The sequence below is a fragment of the Fulmarus glacialis genome, unplaced genomic scaffold, assembly GCF_000690835.1.
Source record: "Fulmarus glacialis isolate BGI_N327 unplaced genomic scaffold, ASM69083v1 scaffold43908, whole genome shotgun sequence".
NCBI lineage: Eukaryota > Metazoa > Chordata > Aves > Procellariiformes > Procellariidae > Fulmarus > Fulmarus glacialis.
The window spans coordinates 14,980-40,195 of NW_009228474.1; the positions used below are offsets into that span (position 1 = coordinate 14,980).

Here is a 25,216-nt window from a genome sequence, read left to right on the forward strand (position 1 = left end):
TGACAAACGAGCAGATGGAAACAAAAAAGCCCCTCTTCATCCTTTTTATCTCGTTTTGCATAACCATTCCAGAAACATGTCCTTGCTTCTGTGCGATAGCAGCGACTTAACTAACATCCTGTCTCTGACCTCAACTTCTTGAGCAAAGTCGTTGAGGCATCTGTGACGAGCATACCCCGTCATCATGTGGTCTTTGCCCTAACTCCCTTGGCCACAGACATCTATCTATTCAACATGGAAACGGCAGAGGCTGACTGAGCTAACTCTCTCTTCATGGCCGTGGAGAAAAGATTAGCAGCACTGTTGGTAACTGCTGGGTCTGCTGCTAGACTTCAAAAGCTGATGCCGTGAAAGCTAAACTCCAAAGCAATGCCTGAGCAGCAATGCGGAGTCGTACAACACAAAAGAGCATTTTCAATATTTCTTAACAGTAAATACAAACATATTTACTTTCCCTTCCCTTTCCCAAAGTGTTTTTGTTGTTACCTCCCTCTGCACTCACTGACTGGACGCAGCTAGCCATAAGAACAGAGCCTGGCTTGGTCTCTCGTGCAATTATTCTGTTGTTCAAAGGGGAACAGAAGTTTCTGTCTGTGTAATAAGGGACAGTGGCAGTAGGGAAGATAAGTTGCCTGGAGATTAAGTTGGAAAGCTTCATTTCCCCATTCCAGTAGGAACAGAAGGAAAACTTTTAGCTCAATTCTCAGTTTCCCGGCTTGTCACCATAATCCATCCCTTAAAGCTATTTTAACCTAATGTTTTATGTGTGAGTTTCCTCAGTTTTATTAAGAATTATCTTTTTTAAAAAAAATTTAAATTCATCTCCCTGTGAAGGTGTATGAAAGTGAATGGGACAGACTTTTGTGGATACTGAGGAGTATATAGTGGTGTATTTCAGAACATTAAAAAAAATAGCTCTCAGACAGAGACACATACAAATCCCAAGGGCACAGGTAGAGTTGGAACATAGGTTCCATCTGCCTGCATTGGTTTCGAAGGAATTGTCTACTGAGTGTAAAACAGGCTATAGTCTATGACTTGCTCAAAAGGAAGAAAAAACCCCACCTTTATGTACATTGCAGAAAAAAAAAGAAAGAAAAAGATTCATGATTGTGAACGAATTCTTGTGGTGCGCAGTATTTTTCAAGTATGGTTTGACTCAGATCCCATAAAATAAGAATTGACAGTAAAATACGTGAGTAGTTTCTTCTAAAGTACTTACTACACAGGAACAGCAGGCATTTCTCAAAGGGAAATATCCAATCTGAAGACATTGCCAAATTGCCATAAGCAAATACACGACATCATTATCACCTCAAAAAAACAGTTTCACGGTTCCAAAACTACAGTTCAGTCCTATGTTTTCAGCTCTGGCAAAATTAGCTTCGGTAGAAAAAAAAGAACTCTTCCCCCAGCTACAGTGGGCTAGTGAGAGGCTGTGTTTCAAGTTGTGCCACTATGCAGGAGCAAAAGCAAACATGGACATTTTGGACATAGATTCTAAGCATAAGGGAATCCGTAAATAGCTTGTCTTGGCTGCTCCCCTGGGGCAGATACACCTCTCTACCTCTTCAAGGCACTGCTTGACACAAGGAGGAGGAGGTGACATCTACCCCGTAGGTTCCCATAAATCAGTAGGTCTAGCCAGTTCTTGCGTGAGGAGCAGGCACCTGTAGCTGTCTGGTTCATAAGATCCTCCTTCTAACATTATTTCCCTTCTCATGAAGTATTTTCCTAGGGAACAAGCCAACCTTCAAAAGGATTACAAGCTCCAAACCCCTTTATCCTTTCTCTAAGTAATCTGCAGCAACCCTAGCGATCATTTAACAAGGAAACAGTAAGTTACTGCTTGGTACCAGCAGCTCATGCTGCCTCACAGATGTTCACACAGGGAGCGGCTGCTCCACCTGTTCCACTCATCCTCAAAAGGGGTGAAACCTTGCTTTTGAGTTGGGAGGAAAGGGGGAAATGGGAAGGATGGGGAAACTGGGAGGAAAAGGAAACATTCCATCGACACTCCTGTGCCAACCAGAGTAACTGCACGGGGACAGAGCGAGTAACTTCCCTGCTGCAAGAAGGGGAGAAAAGGGAACAACGGAACAATAATCTCTACTGGGTGGAATTTGTATAAATTATTATTTCATAGACTTCTTAAGCATCTCCCATTCTTAACATGTGGGATGTCATTCACTAGGTGCCGTGATGGGGAATAAGTCCAACAAGCTGGCTCGCATGGAGGGGTGCTTCTGCTGGCACTCTTGCTCATTGGGTGAAACCAAGTGGAGTTTCCCTTGGCTGCCATGCAGTGTTGTGGTCTTTCTCCCATGCTGGGACTCCATGAGCCAGGTGCAGATGGCAGGATCAGGCCACATTGTTCAGCCAGAGCTAGCAGAAAGAGTTCAGGGTGGGAGAGAGGCCACAGCGCTGCAATTGCAAGAGTTATGGTCTTACCTGTAGGGAAGCATGAAATAGGAATCGGTTTGGAGGAATCCCATGGTGGAAGCATGAAACTTGGCTGCCTGACACCCAACAAACAACTCTGACCATGACGTTTTACGATGGATCTTTTTGTTCTGAGCTACACATGCAACCCCTCATCTTGGCAGCTCTTTCAGCAGAACCGAGAGAGAATGTGCCTTCCCATCCAGCCCGCCCTGACCTCTCTGGATCACGCAAAGCACATTTTTTGAGCAGCGTTAGGCCTTTATTTACTCCAGGGAAGGACACAGTTCTCTCCAGCCCAAAAAACACCACATCAGTGGGAGCTTTGGTGAAGCCCGCAATCGAGGCCTGGGAATTCAGATGTGAGTTATTAAACAAGCACAATACCAATCTCATATTATGACGATGATAACGTGGTACCTTTTCCTTCCTTCTGACATCTCTTTCTTTGTACAATACATTTTCTGCTCTCGCTTGTAGCTGGGCAAGGATTGCCCCTTGCTGACGGATGCTGTACGATCTCTCTGACCCTTACTTCATTTCCTCTTTTGAAACCACATGTTTTTCCTTTCTTTGTGCAAGGGCTCCATGGACTCCACTCACTAGCTTCACAGTGCACTGCAATAAACATAGGACAAGCTGAGCCTGGCCAATATCTTTTTGTATACACAATGCATATGGTACATTAATTTTATTCTGCATCAGCCAAAAGGTGGCAAGAATTAATGGAATTAATCAGGATTTGCAGCAATGAATTGACAGAAATTGGACTGCTGAGGATATACTGCACAAAATAATGTCAAATAATAGTGTCAGTTACTATTTTGTACTGGGTGTTTCGTAATTCCATTCCTGAAACGGTGCGATAACAACACAATTGGTCTCAATGAAACCGGTTACTGGGTTATGTTCTGAGGTTGCTTTGGTTCTGCAGAGGTATAAATCCTTGTAGCTTCAGTGGAATTAAACTTTGGTCATGCCTATGTGAAAGGAGAGTGAAGTCATTGAGTCAAGCTGCTGCAGCTGGTCTCAAAGGTATTGAATTTGGAAATCAATAGAGTTATAAAGGACTAACTGATATCAAAAGGCATTATATTAAGAATTAAGTATCTTTGGTGATCTGCTGCTTGGTATTCAGCTTAAATAGTGAAAGAGCCATCATCTGTAGCATATACAAGCTGTAAGTAGGCAAAGCAGAGGAGAATTCGGGTCAGGGGGGTGCAAGCTTTTCAGAAAAGTGCGGGTTACAGTTTATAAATCACAGTGATCTGAATGCGCATCCCCTACTATTGGGAACTCAAAAGGTGTACAGCTGGACACTTGTCCAAACAGCGTAGACAAAAATGGGAGTAACCTTGGAAGCTTAACAACATGCTCTTAATCTTTTGTGCCATCTCCTCAAGATCCTTCTCTTGATAAAAGGTAGTAAACATTTATATTTACTTTATGTTCACATGCATGCTTAAGGCTATAAACCACCACTGAAGAAGGAAAGACTTCCAGCCCCTCTATAAGGAGGAATTTGTAAGTCAACATTTTTCCAGCTCCAGAATTTACTTCCAAATTTTTCAAAACCTGAAAATATAACTGACCTCAGGCAATCTCTGAGCTTTCTTCCAGTGAATTGTCATGTGGGTCATTTTGTTTTTCATATTACACTGGAGCTCTCCTGTTAAAATAATTGGCCTTCACGTGCACAAAAAGGCTCTGTTTTTCCTCCGTAGCTTTAAATGGCTTTTCCTAGTTGAGACTGACTCATTGTTAAAGCAGCTAAGTCTACAGCACTGGGAAACAGCCATCAAGAAACAAAAAGGATGCCTTGAATTTCTTTCAAAGAGTAAAGTCTTTGCTTGAAAATAAAACCGTAAAAGCCATCACTACCACCTGAACTAATATATATTTGAGAAGGAAAATGCCAAACTACTGTACATTATTTTTATTCCTGCATTACTTCCCCTCTAACACACGTGATGCCAGGGAGAGCTATGTGCATGATACTGTGGGGGAGGAGATTTCCATCATGGCCAGACTGTGCCTAAGTGCTCCCTGGTTGCTGGTGGCTGAAGAGGTTACCGCTTCCACCGCAGTTCGCAGCCCTCAGCCACCACAATTCACAGCCGGCGTACTAAAATAAGCTGAACCTTGCCGCAGCTTCGGCTTGTCCATGGCAGGGGATGTCAACTGCAGCAGCCCAGAGGCAAATATATCACTCATTCTCCTTTCAGCCGGAGGGGTGGCAGAGGGATGGAGCAGACAGCTAGGTGTGGTGACCTCCAAAATTGCCCCGACGTGAATAATCGGAACTTGTGAGTCAGAGGCTGGAGAGATACAAAAGCAGGTCTCTTCTCCGCAGCCAGTGAGTCACAGGACCAGCGTCACCAATCTCACTCCTTCAGTGACAGTGCTACACTATTTGGTGTTGTATTTTAATGCTCAGTTTCTGGAGTCAGGTGATTATGCACATATACCATTTGGGGGTTTGGGGTTTTTTTTGGGTTTTTTTTCTTGATGTTTTAGTTTCTAGCCTTCACCTTTGTGAAGGCAAGCTTCAAAATGTTGACGCATGCATGCTTTGAAGGCTCAGGTAGTACAAGGTTGCTAAAGCAAAGCAGTTAGTATTTTAATCTTTCAACTACATGTGGGGTCTGGCTCAGGATTTTTGAACCTTTGATGTTAGCGGTGCTGCACAACACCGTAACAGAGCAAGTAACAGATGGATGCCATTCTACCTCAGGGCAGACCAAAGAGGCCATATTTCCTGAGGCAGAATTGCCCTTAGCATCAAGGCTGTGTTTGTGGGGCACAACCAAGCTTGTGCCTCCTGTGAGATGGCAGACTTGGGAAATACCTTGAGTTTGTTGTGCTAGGGAATACACCTTGTGATGCAGAACATTTCCATTTTAATTTGCACTTCCCTGGTGGTGTAACTGATCTTGCAACTCATGCCCTCCTTAGATCCCCCATCCCCTGTGAGAAAACCAGGCAGGACACAGGGGGACCGGACTTACCAATGCTAGTGCACTCCATCGTGTGATTGTTGGCTTCCAGCCCATCAGGGCACTTTTCAAGGCACTTTCCACTGTATAAGTAAAACCCACTTTTACACTTTGTGCAGAAGTTTCTGGTGAAGCAGGTATCACAGTCAGCTTTACATTCTGAAAAGCAAACAGTAAACAACAATGTTGTTGCTCTTTGCCACGAAACGCCATGGGCTCTCTCACATATACCAGAATCACACAATTCTAGCAATGTTAAACAATCTTCAAAGGAAGCAAATTATATTTAGATCTTCTTCATGGCCTATGCACACAGTGAGGCCAGCCACAAGTGACCTTGGCATGAGTGAGGATTTAATAAGGATGGCCTGATGCTGAACGGCCTCACGCTGCTTGTCTTCTTGCAGACCTATGCAAACGGAAGACAGAGCACAGCACATCAGAATAACAATATACTGCTTCTGCCCTACGCTGACACAGCATAGGTACTAATTAACCCCATAGGACACAGGTACTGGGCCAGTTCCACACTATCTATTTCCATTCATCCAGGAGAAATAAAAATATGCCAGAATTTAGAATCTGCTTAAGACTGTTTTGCATCAACATCTTTTTCTTTTTTTAAATGACTCCCTGATGTTCAATCAGATGTCCTGTAGTATTTAATGTATTCTCTATATGACTACCCAAATTGGCATGAGTGGTATATTTTCCAGTTCTCAGATATTTTTACAAGAAATACATAAAAACTTGTGTATGGTACAGCTCATGTCTGATATGCAAGGCCACACACTGCTAAAAAGTGAGCAAATACTCTTCAGTGTCAAGTTACTCTGTAAGACTTTACTCTGGGGTCCGTTCATTAAATAACTTTTATTACCAGGTGAAAACTGGGAGAGTTGCTTGGCCGTCGCTCTTATGTTTTTATATCACCTGCGGGATTAAAAACAGTGAATTCAACAACAAAAAGAGGAGTGGGGAGGACATTGTGATCTTTTCCAGTTCATTTATGGTTCAAAATACACAGCGGGGTCAAAATGTTGCCCGAGCGGTAAAGAATAGAGTTGGGTTCTCTGTCTCTCAGCCCGGAGGCAACACGAGTCCGTCACTTCCCCCAAATCAGGCTGAAACCTGGCCAGCTGAAACCCGGCCAGCTGCTACAGGCATTCAGAGGACTACACTGACTGTGAGACAAGCTATAAAGAGACCAGGGCAAACCGCATCTCCAAAGAATGCCACCTGCCATCTTCTCTCCTTGTTGCAGGGGTCAGGCGGGAAAGGGCAGTGGGTTGAACGGCTCCAGCCACCGAGATTCAGCATCCCTCGGCCCCCGCTCTTCAGAGCTGCCGGAGGGCAGTGCCTGGCGCCCACCGGCGCTTCCCTTTCGCGTGGGGCTGTGGAGGAGGAGACCATCACGTGGGTCCTAGGCAGGTCAGCCACGCAGAGCCGGGATCCCTGAGCTTTAGGCCGTTTTGTGATCTTTCACCTTAACTTCTTGCTCGGGTTAATATTTACTGCACTACTATAAAAGAAGTGAACAAATAAAGACACGGCCTGTCCATCTGCTTCTCTGTTGACTTGACTCCTACGGGGACACAGCATTCAAGAGAGAACAAACAAATCCATACGCTTCCCCTTTCCCCAGCACTTACTTGCACACTTATTAATGTCAGGATACCGTGTCCCATAGTATCCGCTTGGACATGAGGAAAGACATACTCCGATCTGTTTCATGCCAATCCTCTCCAGAACAAAAAAGAGCCTGGGCTTACATGACAGGCATCCGTTGTAGTCAGAACACGTAGCACACCCTCCTTGGCAACCCTGGCTCACGTTAGGATGCACTGAGAAGACAAGCATTAAGAAAAAAACAACAGTGAGAGAACACGATATAAGACAAGACCATGAAATAAGGTTCCTCTGTACTTGGAAGGGTGGACCATCCACCTCTCTGACAGCTCTTAAAGATCGCTTCATTTTTTCTTGTGTCTCTTATGACCTGACATTTCATTTCAGTGATTATTTCATCTGCACAAAAATGAGAAGCTCAGCTGATGTGCTCACATCTTGCAGAAATAGCTAACAGCAAATTATATTTGAAATAGATTTTATGGAACAGCAGCATCCTAGATAACAGTTCTTTTTCTTTTAGTTATTTTCAGTGGCTTTTCTGCCTTATATGCACTTGGCTCAGCAGATAAATACATGTTAACTTATCTTTGCTTTTCTTAGCTGGATGATTAAAAATCAACCTAGTGTATAATTTCCTTCATTGACTAAATGCCATTTGATTGAGTTCTGCTGTGCAGGAATATGCCCTTATGAGATCTGATGCTAATTTGCCTTAATAAAAAGACACAGGAGGGCCATCCTTCTCACCCTCCTTCTTTCCCTGGAATGTTCTCTTTGGCATGTTTTTAATCTCTAACAATTACAACCTGATGTTCAGACTTAACTGTGGCATTTATGCTGCTCCAGTCCCAGAATGGAGCATAGGTAGGATTATATTTGCCTTTCAATTGAATTGTTCTAATTCTTCAGACAAGGAAAGGAAAACTTATTACACTCACTGCTTAAGACTATTCAGTTCTTCTTTAGGGGCTTGGGGGTAGCAGCAAAGAGGATGCTATAGCAGACTGTCTTTTCAGTAGCAGACATTATTCAGTGCATTACTTCTCAGAGAATAATGTTTTGCATCTTCCTGTACTTTAGAAGCTGTTACCTACTTTTAATTCCTTCTTGGTTGCATTCTTAAATAGGAGTTGGCTCTGAAAAATAATTAAGCATCAAATAGCTCCAGACTCTGTGTCCCCTCTTTTTTGGCCTCGTCTTGTATGAAAAACCTAGGCATTTTTCTAAGTGTAAGCTTTCATCTCTCAACCTGAGATATCTGGTTGTATTTCGTATGTAAGAGAGATCCAGTCCTCGTATACATTTGTAAATCCTATTTGTAAATACTATTGGCTTCCTGTTCTGCCTGCTCCTCAGGCCAGTGAAAGTTTTATAAATATGCATGTGCCATACTTTGATTGCCTATTTTAGTGTTTTATTTTTATCTGAGACATTGCTAAATAGCTTGCATACACAATGAACTTGTTTTTGTCAGCTGCCTTCTGTGGATCCCTTGGAGCCTATATGAATCCATGGCTTACAGGTTGAAAGCCACCACTCTCTGCTAGCTCAGGGGAATTTGCCTGGTGGCAGGGAAGTTCAGGAATACCTCTGTACTTTGTTCACTTACAGTTTTGGCAGAAAAGACATGGCCCGTGAATGGGAAAAGCAGTCCTCTATGCTCTGAGGTTTCGATGACCAGTCCAGCAATCTGAGAAACCTCAAAGGGAGTTCAAGTTCACTTTTCCTCTTTCATTAATAGAATGAGGAATGAGGGTTGTTTCTCTCAGTAGGGCTGAACATGTAGAAGAAGAGCAAACTTTGGCCCTGCTGCAGATAAACAATTTCAATGAGAATATAAGAACCCAATTGTCTCTGCCCCTCGAGGCACTCACTTTGTAGAACAACCTGGAGAAAAGTGTTTTTACCACCAGGACACACCACTACAATGAGAATAAACGGCATTCTGAGTAGTGAGAAGCTGCAACCCCGATTCAGTTATCAGACTTGCTTTCACTAGACTCTCAAAATAATGAGTGCTCAATAAGTATAGTGTATTTTTTTCTGAGAAGATTCCAAAGATACAGAGTACATTGATTTTGAAATTAAGAGCCTGAAAAATTGTCTTTCTTTTTAAGGTTAAGTGAATGAAAATGTCCTTGTCTCTCTCTCCCCTGTCTTGTGGCTCTTGTATGAAGCTGCTTTCAAAAGCAGACACAGTAACGTGATCTAAGAAGCTGACATTATTTAAAAACTATCCGTGACTTTCCTTCATTAAGTCTGACAGAGGGAAGAAAAAGCAGCTGAGGTACAAAATATTTGTCATCAAAGCTGCTATATAAAATATTGATGATCACTTTTGACGGGAAACATATTATGTGTGAGCACCTGTGACACGTCATTATGAATAGATTTTCTTGACAGAGAAAACATTATGTGCAACTGCTCTGAGGTCAAGCTGTGTGTGTGAGCCCTTGAGACAGGCAATACTTTATTACCGAAAGATGATAATTCTCTATAGCTAAGATCCATTACATGGCCAATTTCCATCTCCCCTTTAACTCCAGAAGTATTAAGTATAAAATAAAATGTACTCCTAGCCATTTTCACAATTTCTGCCTCCTTTCATGCATCCCAGATACATCTCATACAAAAACATGGCAAAAAAAGAAAGCCTGTAGTTCTGAATGGGGAATCGTATTGTTAGTATTACAGAGCAAGGAATAAGTTAAAATATGTAAGTCAAGTTCCATTTGAAGGTTGATTTCATGCCATGTTATAACTCAACGTGTGAAGCAAAACAAGCTCCTGTTCTTGGAAATGCATAGAGCAAAAGTCTCGTTGAAAAGTCAGAATTGACGTTTTAAATGAAGAAGGACATTTTTTATCTTAAAAGCTATTAAAGGGATCCTTTTTTGATAGTCCCCTCTTGTGTCTGGCATTTCTTTGAGCCCTGTATCTGTGTAATGAAACTGTCTCTCACCGCGCTTGCTCTGAATGCTAGGTGGGCCCTTATTCTGGCTCAGGCAAGAAGCAGAGCAGGGACAGCTGAGCACTCCAGCAATTGGTACTGTTTGAAAGCACAGCACTGGGCTTTGTCACTGAACCTGGGAGAAAATAGATGGTGGAGGAGAAATATTTGTGTCTAGAAAATGAGATAGCATGTTTGAAATAAGGCATCTCCAAGCTCCAGCTGAAGATCTCATTCCAGTTACCTCTCAGCCTCCTCCCTCTCTGGTTCAGATCAGGCTCTTGCCTGATCCCTGCAGTGTAGGGGCCAGTCCCTCCCCTCCTGCGGAGACCAAGTGGGGTTGAAGGGATTCCAGAAGGAAACGGGGCAAACTCAGGCTCTAAAATATCTTTCTGCCACGGGGGGGGGAACTTATCACTGCTGGGTACAGAACTGGCCCTTACTATTCCTCTCGCATTGCAGCAAGGCGTTAGTGCCTGCAGATCTCAAGCACCTCAGCAACTGCACACCATAACCACGAGGAAGCAACCAGAAGTTTTACCCCTTTTTTTCCCCATGTCAGACATTGTGAGCTCAGAGTTTAAGTGATGTGCCGCAACAAGCTGGGAACATAAACCCCATCCAGTGAAATCTGGTCACGGTACGCCTGGTGTAAGCATTACGTCAAGTTTCTATACTTAGGTCAGCAGTAGAAGTGGGTAAGTAATGTATATCCACTTTAAGAAACACTTTGAAGTCTACAGGCGAAAAAGCACTAGGAGAGCGCAGACCACTCCTGTTAGCCACAAGTTTTAGATGCGGTAAGTGAGGCAGAGAGAGGTCCAGTCTCTTGGCAGAGGGGCAGGCGCTGTGGCCTTGTTGGTTAGGCACTGGCTGCAGAACCAGGAGGTCTGGGCTTTAGCATCGCAAATAGGTCCAAGAAATGCTCTTGCTTGTAACCACGTGGTCTTTGGTGCAACCTGCTCCATTAGAAAGACAAATAAAATGAAATATAAAAAATTCTCCACAACCCTCAGAACTGACTTCGATTAGGATGAAGTATTCCATGCATGGGCTATTAGAAGCAGTGTCTACCCTTAGAGATGACCCTACCAGCCATCAAGCAGTCTGCCTTCTTGTATTCAAACATTCTTTGAGCACCCTGAAATCCTAGACTCTCAAGGATGGAAAATACAGCACAGCAATGGGCAAAGCAAGTGGTGGGAGCAGAGAGACCCACAGACAAGTTCTTCCCCATCTCTTACACAAGCATCAGCCAGACTTCCTGACTCATCAGGTACAAAGTATGTACATGCAGGCTCGTGACTGGCTTTAGGTCCAGAATCCATCCCTCCATTTTTTCTTTTTATAAAACCTAAATACTGGAGATCAGAGAAGACACTAAGTTAATCTTGAACTATTCTCTTCCCCTGCCTGGCTTGGAGGCAAAATCCCTTTTTGGCTTGGAGGCCTTTTTTTGTGCAAGCTGTTTGTCCAGATATTAGTTTTAAGCCTCATTAGCAAATGAAATCACTGGGGATTTTCCTTTCTCGGAATATTTTCCAAAGCCCTGCTCTGGAAACAATAAGTTGTGGTCTCTCTGTTAAAAATAGAAAGTTAGGGACAAGGAGCTGAATTTGAATCTGAACTTTCAATGACGAGACGATAGGAGATTTTGACGGCATGCAACAAAGAAATTCTAAAACCTTTGCAATGAAATTTTTCTATCAGTTTTATTTTATATATAGATTAAAATTTATGGGATCAAAAAAAGAAAATAAGAAAATGCAGGAGGAATCCAGGTGGGCATATGTTCTGACAGCCGGGAAAAGCTTGGGGTAGAAGAATATTCTTTGTCCATTTGCTGCAGCTGAAATGCACTGTCTCATCACCAATATTGAAGGACGAGATGTCCATTTAGAGGCTCGCTCTTGAAATGGATGTGCTAGACAAATGAAATCCATCCCTGCTAGAGAGCTGCTGCTACTCCTGGTTTCTCAGGCTTGCGCATACTCACAGGAAATATTTTCACAGCAGAGCTGCTCTGGAATTCAGCCGCCCCGGTTGGGCTGCCCCTCGCCGCGAGACCCAGGCCCTGCCTCGGCTTTACCCACCGCACGGCACCCACGTGGGCACTAGCCCTTGTGGTGGGGGGATTTGGGATGGGATATCCCTTGGGTTCTCGTGTCGCTTGATCGCTCCATGCGTTCGCTGGCGTTCATTTCTCTCTCTCTCGCCTAGTGTGAAGCAGCTGCCTGTGGCAGTGGCCTGAAAACAATACCTCACGTAAAGCAGAGCTACTCTTAATCCTGCGGACCATCCTTTAGGCAAACGCAAACAGCATTTGGCAGTGAGCTCTTCTAATGAGAAAGTCATTAAGGAATTCAGTTTGCAAACCACAGCGTATTTCCTCAGACTCTTTCTTGGACAGCATTTCTCTGTATGGAAATGCATTAGAAGCGGAACAGACAATGGTGGGGCAAAACCACTGAATGAAGGTGTAGGCAAGACGCAGTGTGGAGCAAGGAGAAAGCCCAGGAGTGGTGGGACCGCACTGGGAGAGCAAGTACGCATGGGTTTGGTAGGTTTGTATTATCACTGCTAAATAGATTGCCAGCCTGGGCCAAGATGAAACCTGAGCTCAGTCTTGCAGGCTAAGCTCTGCTTGATCGCTTGGCCTTGAATAACCCACAGGGAGGCAAGGGACTTGATGTGTCGTGATGGGGCAGCAGCTGAGCTCTGCGGGGAAGATAAACCCGTACACGGCAATTGCTATATTGGATTGGCCATAAGTTTTCTGGGATGCAGCTGAACCAGTGGTGATAGCTGAGGAAGGTGAACTCTCCGTCCAGCCTCCCCTGGATCTACGGGAGTCTGAGGCAGCCTAGAAAGGAGAGGCAGCTGCAAAAGGAGCAAAGAGGAAAAACTAGTCTAAAAGTCAACTGTTAAAGGCTTAACGTCTTCTGTTTCTCTTTGTGATTTGTGCTTCACAAATTCTTTAAGATTTCTTTCTAAGAGGATGACAACTCCTCCAGAGATTTGCCTGACTTCAATTTTACTTCAGAGCATTGCTGCCTTCTATGGTACAAAACACATAACGAAGAAGATCCTCAAGTATCCTCCTGTGTTTTGAAGGAAAAGATCCCGTAAGGACTGAAAAAAAATTTCCTCAAACATCTGCCTGGCTTGACAGAATATTTTCCTCCTCAAGAGGCACTTCCCGTCTGAGGGAAAAGAAACCAACCTATTTTGTTCGCCAAGTGTCAACAGTTCTAAAGAGCAACAGAAACGTGAGTATGGGACTGTCCCACAGTCTCAGGGAGTATCTGTAACCATTTTGTAGTGGTGTCTACAAGCAAGGAGGCCCTCAGCCCAAATGGCCAATCATTATTAAACACATGTCTGGCAAAGTGATGCTGAAAATTAAGTATACTGGCTGCCAGAACACATTTCCCCTGAATTGGTTAGAAAGTGCATCAACAGGCTGAAAAATCTCACCAGGGGTGCAGAGTTTTATGCAGTCTCCTAGCATCTTCAGCACAACAGAAATCAGCCACAGCAACCACAAATGGCTCCTTCTCATTCCAGAGAGTTTTGTAAATAAACTGAAAAATTCTTTTCATGGAGAGAGAAGGGAAATTGACTTTTTTTTCCCACGTACTATGGAGCACCACCAAAATTCAGGGATCCAGGAAGTTTAACCAGTATAGCAACCAAAAAGGATCCCTCAGGCAAGTTGTCTTAAGCACCCTGGTAGTGATAATAAAGGTGGGACCAGGTCACGCAATACCTTCTCACATCAAGTTCTAAATCCTATAAGCAACTACAGATCTTACTTTTAGAGTCAGCTGTAGTTGTTTCCAAATACCCAACCTTCAGAACTATATATAATGAATCTTCTCTAAAAATGGAAAATTGAATTACATTATCTCCTCCTTATTGTCTACGTAAGATGACCTGTTATAGAAGGGAAAGTATGGCATCTATAAAGAGTAGTAATCTAGTAGTTGTATAAAGTAATAGTTGTATAACAAATGCGTCATGACACTTGTCAGACTCGGCTACTTGCAAATAAAGCATCTGTGCTGAGATGAAAAAAGGAAGCGTGAGTTTTGGAAAGAGATTATATTTGATGCACATATATTTAGACAGTATTTTAATACTCTAATCCTGCAAGATGCCGTCATGAAGATCCCCAGTTGACTTTACGCTGTTCGTACGCACACAGAACTCTAAAAACAAAGTTGTCAATGTCACTGTGACTCCCATGCCTCCCCAATCTCTTCCCTACAAGAGATGCATACTTCTATCACGTAAAAAAGCACAGCTGTATATTGCACACGCTCATTCTTTGAAATATGCAGTCTTTCCACTTGGTTTTCTGCTTGATGCTAGCATTCCATCTATCATTTACGTGTTTCCAACAGAGCTCGTTGGTGCTCAGGTTGCCCCGGTGGCAGCAGAGCCTGTCCCCCCCATTTGCTTCTCCTTGTTCCTTTAACATACTGGAGACTTTTATTGTTGCGTATTACAGGGATGCTCGTGTACTTCCAAGCTGTATAAGGATCACTCAGCTCATACTGTCAACATTACACAACTACAGTAGCATTTGCAAGTTTCTCGTTTCCCACAGGGTCTTTTGAGACCAGAGTTTTTCTCTCAAAGTTTTGTTTCAGAAACCACAGAAAGAACAGCAGGATGTAACAGATTTTACTTTCCATGCTGGGGACTAGGGAGAAGGGTTTAGACAGCAAAAGGCTGTAATCCCATGTCGAAGCTATGATTTTCTACTACCATGTTTACAGCGTTAAAAAATTAATAAGCCAGACAGCAAGCCAGCCCACTGCCTTGGTGTTGCTCTGATGTGCCTTTGGTCAATTACTTAATATCCTCTCAATTTTGTATATTTTCCTAAGTGGAACTGATCAAAAGTTTGTACTGAATGAAATAATTTTTTCTGTGTAACGATTAAATTCATGCCATACTGAAGCTAACTAAAAGCCCCGAAGTATATTGTTTGCAGTGGAACTGTTCTGGACTGATGCCTGCAAACATGGAAGCGGAACCCGTCTCTTTAAATTCAAGTCTCATATCAAGATTTGAACCCAGAGTATAGATACTAAGGAGTATCACAGTGCTGGAAGGTCTCTAAAAATTGTTTTCTACAATTTGTAACAAAGGGATCTCAAATTTTCGTAAAGGAAAAAGGGTAAATTCTCCAGGCTGACTGGACCATCCATCTGTCAGTGACACAAAATACTGTCCAAAATTCCAAGTTTAAATTAATGATTAAAATACTAGCTCTAGTGACTGCTTCTCTCCTGTAGTGCTGTGTAGTGATGCATATGCTGTCAACACTCAGCAAATGGTCATGACCCAACTATTTTCACCTTTCCCTCATGCCACTGGGACCCATGCCAGTCTTAAAAAAAGAATTCAAGGGTTTCTGACTGCAAGCATGAACAGTATGATATGAAATCAAATTCAACTCCGATGGAAAACAGACAAGAGACTTCATCAATGAGTCAGCTCGGACTCATTGACAGAAGTCCTGGCCCACCAAAGTCAACGGCAAAACTCCTACGAAGAGACGGGGGTAAGGATTTCACTAATTTGTTAATCGACGTTAGGGTAGTCCACGGTTGGGAGTACAGTTATCTGATTTTTAGAGGGCAGTGTGATTGGACGGCCTGGTTTGATTGGGATTAAGTAATAGGACAGGCGAGATTTAAGTAAGGCGTCTGATTCCTGAGGAACTGACTCAGTTCAACAGCTCCATGTGCCTGGCTCTTCTTGTGAAGTAACTATGAATGGCACGTAGTTACGGCTTATTTCATCACCCCTTCTGCGCGCTGCCCTCCCTTTGAAGTCTGAGCCTTCCCCTCCCAACCGGCTTCGCTGCCTCACACGCTGACCCACATGAAAGAAATTTAGCGCTCACACCAAGCATCATTCACTTCCCCAAAACCGTAATACATCTAACATCACTGCAGTGATACACAGCAGGCAGTTTACAGTTGAGCTAAAGCCATGCTAGGAAGTATTTGAGCTGAATTATTGGGGTGCTGGTGATGAAATCAAGGCTCCCGTCCATTTTGTGCTTAAGCAGGGATACAGTTCATTTTTCATGTGGTGGTGTACCACCACTTCTCCAAGGATTTGTGCACCAATCAGCTCAGTTGATGGCAAGAAAGAATGAATTAAAAGGAATTAAAACGGCTTGTTGGTTTTTTTTTAATGTAACATCTGTAAAAGTACGTTCTTTATCCCGAAACCAATTAACAGTATAACGCTGACACATCAAACTTTCCAGATAGTTAAATTAATTGAAAGCTTATGCACAGGGTGTATTTGAAAATAGAAGCTGCAGGCTGCGCGGGGTTGTTAGTGACTGTTGCAGCCAGCGGTTGTGCAGACCGGGTGAGCTCCGTGCAGCCGCGCAGGTAGACGGCAGGCAGCACCATTACAACCTCAGCGGTCACAGCTTTCCCTCTATTCCACAACAGATTTGCCTGCAGCAATCCTAGTGTGTGCGTTAGTGGCACAAAGAGGTCCGGGCAGAGGCCAAAATGCCCCGTTGTCCCCGTGCTGCCACCTCCAACCTAGAAGACACCCCCTGCGGCTGCTGGGTCAACTCAGGATGAAGCCAGGTCCCCCGTACCCACCTTCACCCACACTCTTCCCGCTAAGAGGAGCCCCATGGCCACCACCTCCCTTGCAACCTAAGGCTGAAAGCTGCCAGGCTGCTCCAGCATCTTGAGGATGCCCTGGAGAGGATGTGCAGCAACCGGGAAATCAGTTTAATTGATTAAAGGTCTCTATGAATGTTTTGCTCTGCTCTGATGTCTGCCTGTAAGGGTCACACCTACAGGGGGTGACAGGAATGCTATTTCACAAGGATTTTCAAAAGTGGGACTAATGCAAAATTGCCATAAAATGCAAAAATCTATGAAATATTCCACAAAAGATTAAAAGATAATCTGTTTCACTTTGTTGGGAGTACTTGGTTTCAGTTATTTTAAAGAATTTTTGACAAAATTATGTCAAAGCTTTTTTAAAAAATATTTCTATTTTTAAAGAGTGATGTGTTCTGACGGAATTTTGTTCTGTCAGTGATTCTCCGAGTGGCCTTAATTTGAAATAATAATAGTAACAACATAAAGGTGATATGGAATGGTAAGATATAGAATTTCGATTTAAAAGAAAAAGGAAATTCTAAAGTAAAAAAATAAATAAACTGAGGCCACCTGTTGACAATACTAGGTAAAGAAAAACAAACAAATTTATATCATTATATACAAAACCAAGAATTAAATATCTAGGAAATTTAGGGTTAGTGTTATGAGTGTTATTAAACATTTTATAGTAAGAACTGTAAATCAAAGGTTTTGAAGCCACTTTAATGTTTTTCTACAACAGCAAAAAAAAAAAGGAAAAAAGCGCCTTACGTGTCTTTAAAACCAGTTTAACCCAAACTGAAGACAAAAACATTTGGAAAGATTATAACTTTTAATTATTATAACTTCTAGGGATGACTGGTTTTTATTTGTCTGATACATTATTTAATATTGCTGATGCACATCCAAAGTGGTATCTGACACTTCTTATGCACAATTGAATAAGTGGTCTTAAAAATATACTTTTGCTGAAGTATTTCACCAATAACAATGGTAGGAGTCACACAATTTAGGCTGGATCACAGCAGCATCCTGAGGGCACATATTTAACCTTACGCTGCACGTGCAAGTACAAATTTGTGAGATGCCTCTTCCTACCCAACCTGCTGCACAACGAAATGATCCATTTGCTGTTTCGTGGCCTGAGAGCGCTGCTTTTTCTGCTCTCGGATGCCTTAGCCAGCTTGCAAAATATCCTTGGCACTTTGCAACAGTGCTCTGTTGAAGAACATTTTTCTAATAACTACAGTAATGAGGAAGAGAGGACTGTTCAGTTCTGTTTTGTCACGCTGTAAAATAATTAACTTAAGGCGATGCAGAATAAAGGATAGAAATAGAACCCGTTACTGCAAATAGAACCGTCTAACATAAGTTATACCAACAATTAGTTAGGCTTCGGTGAAAACTAAACATCGCCTAGATATTAGAAAAACATGAAATCATAGCAGTTATTTTTAAAGCATCCAATACGATGAATATTTGGCAGCTGGACTGGTGGCTAGTGGCTTGCGGCACCACGTTGGGCTGCCATGAGACAGGGCTCGGATATGAGATGACCGCAACACCACCACTCCAAATGCTGGGCTGCTGCAGCAAAAATTGTGATAAAAAATGACACAAGCAGATGCCAAAAAGGAATAAGTGAAAGGAAAGGTTGAACTGTGCCCTCGTATGAAAACATCCTTCTTAACTGACTCGACCTCATGAAGTTGCATGAAGCAAGTCAAGCAATTTGCTCTCAGAGAGAGGTAGCCGTTCCCCATAAGTACATGCCCCCGGTGACAGCAGGCAAAATTGTACGTGTAGGGGATTCTGTCCTGGGGTAGAGTGATGGACCCAGTTATCAACCTGTAATCTGTAGGCCCCCAGAGGTCTGCATAATGTTAGAAATGAGGAAAAATGATTGCGATGGTATCAGTTCCCCAACCCCAAAGCAAACATTTACACAGTCCAGTACAGATAAAAAAGAAACAAACAGCATGGAAGAAAACAAAAGCAACAGGCGAACTTTCAACATTTAGTAACTTTGTCTACCCCTGACAGCACCACTGAGTTATGGGCTTTTGGAGAAAGCTAGGGCTTTGGGGATTTGAAGGTTGGTGAAGTTGCCTGCTTATGGTCCCCTTCTAGCATTGGAAAGTTAAAAGTATTAGCATCCACATTTTCAAACCCAGGACCTCCAGTGAGACAACTAATCTCCTGGTTCATTCCTACATACATAACCTGATTTTCAGAGTGCCTGTGGAAGATGCAGATGGTCAGAGGTCTGAAAAAGCAGCTATTTATTTAGGAGTCCAATCAAACGATTGCTGCTTCACTTCTAGAGTCAAACTTTAAAGTTTTGGTCTTGTCATCTTTGGGCTTCAGTTTCTTCTTCCGCAGAGGAGAAATGATACCTATCTCTTAGGAGTGTTGAGGTGTTTAATTCATGGGTGTTTACAATATGTCCTCAGCTTTGGCTGAAATTCCTGGCTTCTTTGCAAATGCAAGCCTTCATGTGCGATTCTGTTCCTGGCACTGCATTAAACCTTGCTTTATACGGGATTCTCTCATACATCAGATGATTGTTATGAACCCAACTACTGAGTCATGGGTGCAAGTGTTGTAACAATTTATAGTAGTCACTCGCACAACCCTTCCATGCACAGATTTCAAAGGCGGACCGAGACAAGTTGAGAAGCCAGTTCTTTTAACTTTCTGATTTCTGCTCTGTGACTGAAGAGATTAGATTATTGGAAAACATGCTATTAGCACTGGCTTGCAGCCAAAGGGTCTGCTATGCATTCTGCAAGAGGTGCTGTACTTACTGTAAATTAAGGAAAAGAGCTGGGTAAGTTACTCCAGCAAGGAATGTTCCCTTTGGGAATTGTCCACAGCAAACGAGAGCTGTGGTTGGCGAGCAAAGAGCAACAGGGAGAAGAAAAATAACAAAAAAGGTCAGAAATTTCAGGGAAATAAAAGGTCCTTTTTCTCCTCTATACTGAGCACCAAGTTAACAAGCTTCAATGTTTGTTGATCCCTTTTATGCTACTTTCTGCATACCCAGACCCAACTGAAAAAAACCCCGAACAATTACTGTGTAAGCCCATGCTTGAATTCCTCCCCATTTGAAAAAGCACATCAGCATATGGTTACCTTCACACATGTGTTACAGACCCCTTGACTTCAATTAGACTTAAATACCTGATTAAAATTAAGGACACATTCTTGAATAGAGGTTCTTGTGCTTGGAGCAGACACATATCTTCCTGAAGTAGGCAAAAGCCTAACTCTTAACATACTAACTTTGAAAAAAATGCCTTGAACTTCTCAGCTGTTAACTAATTCAACGTTTAAACTATTTTTCATTTTTTAACTTTTCAATATTTTTAGGTAATTTTGTAGTAGAGAAAATAAAATATCAAATATTTTCAACATAATGACTATGTTTTCATGGTGTTCCAGAGAGCAAAACCATTGTTATTTTCTCCTTTTTTAAAAGATTAAAAAAATAAATTCTCTTCCCTAATTCTGCAGAGAAAAGCATAGCTATGTGAATTCAAGAGGCTTATGAAAGGCTTCTACTATTACTTTAATTTATTAACTTTTAAAAATTAATGTTCATGCATTTTAAATCACTGACATTATATCTGGGAGTAAGATTCCTACAATGCTTGGAGTTAGCAGCCCTGTTTCTTTGTGTCTCAGCAGGACACCCAAAACAGATGATTATTTCATTGCTTTTTTAACATAAAGATTTTCAACTTTAAGATTATTAAATAATTTTATAAGGGGCTACTAAACTATATCCTGATAGGAAGGAAAACAGATTGCTTTGATTTTGGTAAGAATCAAACTGGTGTCCTATAAAAGGAGAGACTCAAAGCCCGTTCATTAATCTCTAAAGTATCTTTTTCAGCTTAAGTCTGCTGTTTACTATGTAATACTTTCCATACCAACATCATATGTAACACTCCATATGGAAAAAAGCCAGTACAACAAAGGTGTTCTCACAGAAAATTAGAAAGAGGTGTTCAAAGGGAAGCCAAGTGAAAAGGAGGCCAAATGATCAGGGAAAATGATTGCAAAGTTTTTCACGGGCATATGAAAAAGAGAATAAATATAATTATCGCAAACTGTATTGTGATTTCAACCATCCTTAAAAAACCCTTGAGAACACGATATAATCAGATAGCAACAGCAGCAGTAACAGTAAGACTCCAAATATATGTGCAGTTCTGTAGGACCTTTCACCCTGTGGTCCTCAAGGCACTTTATAACAATCAACTAAGATGCAGCTCCATGATGTAAGTAAATGCTTTAGGGGTCATATCACCTCTCTCTTAGGTGACTGCAGCAGCTCTTTAACAACACATGTTTGGAGAAGAAAGGGAATGCACCGCCTGTTTGATAGTTGCTATTAGTCTGAACTGAGACATTTGGGGAACCTCCAGGGCTGAAGTTGTGGCTCTTACCAGCAAACCCAGCATGATTGCTATTGGCCTTATTCCGCTTTATATTGCAAGGAGGAGGCGTAGCCATCCCAATGCCCATGCTGAAGCAATAGTTCACTACTAGGGATTCAGAAGGGTCAGTGCATCACCTCACTGCTGTTTTCTTCCTCTGAAGATCTCTAAGCTTTGAAGTGTCTTGACGCTACATAATGCCTGAGAGCTGCTGGTGGCAGGTGGGGCACAGCCATGAGGGAAAGTGGCACATGGTCTTCGCTTCCATCAGGAACGCAGTTGCTTGGTCACAACATAGGAACAGCACTGTTGTAGACCCTGCTCCAATTCTTCTGTTATGACTTTATCAGCGAAGAACAGCTCCGTGAAAGTTTAACACCAAAAGAGTTACACTGGCATAGAACAGGGCTGAGATCAGATGCATTAAAGCCTCAGTCATGCCTGTTCTCAGAGATAAAAAAGCATGGTAAAAACTGCATCTAGCTTTGTGGAGTGTTTTCTCCAAAACCAGCCTGGCCTGAGGCGCACTCTACAACAGCACCTCTTTCTCTAAGTGGAAAAAAAAGTCAGTCTGTAGTTAAGTGTTCCCCCTAAAATATCAGATGCTGTAAAGCTATCTGCTACTGGAAGATACAACAGATCAATGGTTGGAAATGGGCATCAGTGAGTCTCAACTGCATTATCCAAGACAAATTTCAGAAAGCCTTGGTAGTTAAATCATTGCGGCAGTCTCAGGGAGGCAGTATCATCTCAGTTGCACGTATGCTTCAAATAAGAGGTCAGACATCTTTCTGAAAGCATGCTGTAGTTTAACCATAAATTATTGTGCCCGAGAAAGCAACCATTGAGTGGGTCCTACAGTTTTTGCTAGGCACCTGCAGACATCCCTTGCCACTGCACCCCTGGCTAGGGGCTGCACGCGCTGGCCAGCCAGCCATTTGTTAGCATTTTGCCTTAAGATAGCATCAGCAATAACATCGTTTTCTTACTCGCAGTGAGTTGTATTATGCTTATCAATCCGATTCTGACGACATAAAAAAAGAGAATGAAATAATTGTGGATAAAAGCAAATAAAAATGCCATATTTTTCATATAGGGTGATGATCCAATATTTTCTTTGTGATTTGAGAAGTACTTGCTTCACAGGAGTTTTCAGAAATAAAATAAACTTCAGTTTCCTTAAAACAAACTCCACATTGTTGCCTTATGAACAAAATTGGATGTTTATGTCTCATAAGGTTTCAATGTAGCATATCTGCTGGATGAGGCATCAGTGTAAGCAAACAGATGGTAGGAGACTTGTTGATTTTACCACGATATATTTGTGCAGGATAGAGAAGGGGAGAATCTCAAGAAAGTATCCTTTTGATTTCACATAATTTTCTCTTTCTGTGTCTTAGCTGCTTGTCTAACACAGTTTAACATTCATATGAAATTACTGGCAAAACAAAAGAAAATTAACACTACCTTTTCATTTTTTAAAACCTAAACACATATCTAAAATTCTTCAGCAATATGGTCTCTTCCGCAGTTTGTTTATTCTTTATATCAGAGGAAATTAAGAAAGCACTAATAAGTTAGTATTTTAAAAAGGATGTAAAGACGGAATGTTTTTTCATGTAAAAATGGAGTGAAATGATGGAATGCTTCTCCTCTTTCAAAAAGCAGAAGGAATAACAAGCCAAGTTATTCACTGCTCCTGTCTTTTCTGAACTACAGCATACATTCCACTTTGTTTCTTCAAACTAGCATCTGGGAGGAGTGTTTAAGGTGCTGTCTTATACTGAACTTGGAGACACCATTACCTTAAACAGCATATTCCCTCAGCCAGCATGGCTGTGAGCAAAAGAAGAAAAATCACCTTTATTATTATAGCCTCTCTTTTTACACTTTTCTTTCATCCCCATTGCGCTGCGGCTCTTGCTCTGGAAGTGTAGGGCTGGATCCCCCATCCTGCTGACCCCGGGGTACGCATTCACATCTGGGCTAAGTGGCTGTGAAGTGCTTCTATTCTTAATCAGCAGTTTCACACTCAGATTGCATGTGCTTATGTTGCCACCGACCATACAGCGATGGAATAGCAAATTTTGAGAAACAATTGAGAAACAATTCACCGTGATCATTACATTGTAATATAAATGGGAATGGCCCACAGCATCACAAACTTGAGGGGAAATGATATCCCAGCAATCCCTCTGAAATGATGTGTAATTAAAGTGTCTGCTGCCCCTCAACATTCAAGCATGGCTCCAGCGTAGGAATTAAGCGCTCTGAAGGTTCAGTTCCCTTTCAACTACATTTTAGCATCTCTGAAATATTTTTATTGAATTTATTTTATCTATTTTTATCTAAAAATTAAGGTGCCTGCACTTAGGGACCCATGCTGGGATTCATCACCCCTGGTTGTAGGCACTGAAGATTTGGACGTCCATAATTGACCCAGCTGTCCAGGCTCCTCAAGCATCAGCATAGGTCTTGTTGGGTTTAATTCTTCTATGGACAGAGAGGGGGAGATCTTCTGGGCGTGGGGACACCAGCCTTTGTAGTCATTGGAGGCAAACAGACACTTCTAGGGCTCAGTCCATCTGAACTATCTTAAACCTCTGCCTAAGGATGAGATGGTGTGGGAATTGCCATGTAATGTCCAATGACTAGCTCAGTTGTTGGTGTTTATACTTTCAATGCCTGCAGTCAAGGGATATGGTCAAATTATTTATTTGGGTCAAATGTCACTGTCCTGTAAAAATCAACAGAGCCCTGCCAAATTATCCAGTGGAAGATTTGTTCCTTGAGGTACATAAGAGGTCTGACCGCCTGGAATCCAGCAAGATTTGCAAGTAAGCAATCTGTGTGTCTTAAAATGAGATCGCTGCTGTTGGCTCGTCTTAGAAGACAACTTATCCGCCTCCTTTTCGCTTTTTGAAAAATTATGACAGTGCCCTCTCGCAAACCTGTCAAGAGGATTAATATGAACAATGAACTGCTATTTGTACAGGTTTTGAAAGGTGCATTCTTGCCGCTGCTTCTTATTATTACTATTTTAAGATGAATACAGTCACTTAGGGGAGTTTTGTGCAGAACAACTCCAGTTGCTCTCAGCTATCCAAGCCCACTTAGAAACACTCCTTACTAATGTTCCTCTTCCTTGAAGAGACCATCTAGTCTGCACCTCTGTAGCTTTTCTAGAGCATGAGCATCTCTTCTGCCTGACTTCCTGAAGCTCCCATGTATGCACACATGGAGGTACAGAAGAAGATAGATTGCCTTACATCCTACCTGACATTCATCATCCTTGCCACTGTCAAGATGCTCAGGATGGCTCCCTCACCTTCTCCTCCAGCTGGTTACTGGCTCTGGAGGTGGAAGAGTGTCGGCACCTGGAAGCCTATAAACAAGTTCAGAAAGACCAAGGCCTAAAGAACACTTCATGGCTTTCTGTCTCCTGCTTTTGGACATGAACAATGTGTGGTGCAAGGCCAGACCCAGCCTGTAGCAGTCATTGTCTGGCAGATGGCTACTGACTTCAGCCAAACGTCAGAGATGGCCCTGTCTCAGCAGCACCTGCATGCACTGGAGTCAGGCACATCGCTGCCTGTGCTTCGAGTCCATCTCATGCTTGGGAACCGGTGATAACAACAGGTTTACTTCATTTGTGCTGGGTACTAGTTGATCATGCAGAGGAGAAGCTGGACAAGATGTTACCCTCCTCTTCACTCTTGACACCATCTGAACTAGTGAAGAGGCTGTTAATAACTTCTTTTGCCACCACCCTTTCTGTTTAACTTGCTGAGGCCTACTTCAGGTGATCACAAGCGTTGGATCTTCCCCTTTTCTTTCTCTGGGAAACCTGCAGCACCAGACTTTAGCTGAACAAGTTTTATCCTTCTTCCCTGCTGTGACACTGAATCCAGCAACTCCATAAGCCACCACGATCACTGATGGGAGTACCCAAGTCAGCATGTTCCTGCTCAGCAGCTCACACCCAACTCTCCCAGTTACTCAGCTTGCTTTTATTTATTTCTTCACTAAAGGTCTAAACTCGCATACAGAAAGTGGTGACTCTAAGTTTGAAAAGTCAGGTGTGGCTATGAACTA

The 25,216-nt window shown here is 42.5% G+C and overlaps 1 long non-coding RNA gene across 1 annotated transcript; it reads right to left on the reverse strand.

Moving 5' to 3' along the window:
• Positions 1-2,868: 2,868 nt before the first annotated feature.
• Positions 2,869-7,282, reverse strand: LOC104080936. The gene is made up of 3 exons (XR_683568.1): positions 7,091-7,282; positions 5,451-5,597; positions 2,869-3,060 (listed from the first exon to the last, which is right to left on the reverse strand). It is a non-coding gene; the product is annotated as an uncharacterized LOC104080936 (long non-coding RNA).
• Between the last annotated feature and the right edge of the window lie 17,934 nt (positions 7,283-25,216).